Source organism: Elephantulus edwardii, unplaced genomic scaffold (assembly GCF_000299155.1).
Source record: "Elephantulus edwardii isolate Elephantulus edwardi_28Jun2011 unplaced genomic scaffold, EleEdw1.0 scaffold00606, whole genome shotgun sequence".
Taxonomy (NCBI): domain Eukaryota; kingdom Metazoa; phylum Chordata; class Mammalia; order Macroscelidea; family Macroscelididae; genus Elephantulus; species Elephantulus edwardii.
The window spans coordinates 114,592-115,237 of record NW_006400356.1 but is presented as its reverse complement, the minus strand read 5'-3'; the positions used below and the strand labels follow the sequence as shown (position 1 = coordinate 115,237).

Here is a 646-nt window from a genome sequence, read left to right as displayed (position 1 = left end):
TCTTCCAGTCAGTTGGCCAAGTGGTTGTTCTCCAGATTTCTTGGCACAACTTGGTGAGCATGTCCAGGGCAGCATCTGTTAGCTGAAATATGTCCATTGGTATACCATCTATTCCCGGGACCTTATTTTTTGCCATTTCCTTCAAATGTAGTCCCATTTAGGAGCAGAAAAAGAGAGACTTGACCCTGCGTCAGTAGTAGGCCTAAACCCAATGTCAGTAGGAAAGAGCTAGAAATACCTCTTCATCCAATGTTGCTACCTGGTAGATTCCACTTTCTCTCTCAGTAGATTTCCTTTCTCTCTCCCTTCCTCTCCCATAAGAGAGGACTAAAAGCAAGATTTCTCAGAAAGTCGAAGACAGATGCATCAAGGTGTTGTGTACCGTCAAGTTGGAACTGACCCATAGCTTGGTGGGTTTTCAGAGACAGTTAAGCACATGGGAGGAGATTGCCCATCCTTCTCCCACAGAGCAGCTGGTGACCTTGAACCATATACCTTCAGGATTGTAGTGCAGCTTCTTGGCATTAGGCCAACAGAGCTCCCTCCTTAGTAATGTAGGAGATTCGAGTCCCAACTAATCTCACAGGTCCTCAGGTGGGGCAAGCCTATGACCCATCTCAGGAGACTGGGAGCCAGGAAGAACAGT

At 46.9% G+C, this 646-nt stretch overlaps 1 protein-coding gene across 1 annotated transcript in view; it reads left to right on the top strand.

Annotated features, from left to right (window-relative positions):
• Positions 1–646, top strand: part of LOC102852382 (protein FAM205A-like) — a 3,939-nt gene that overhangs the window by 537 nt on the left and 2,756 nt on the right. The gene's annotated exons all lie outside the window — the stretch shown is intronic.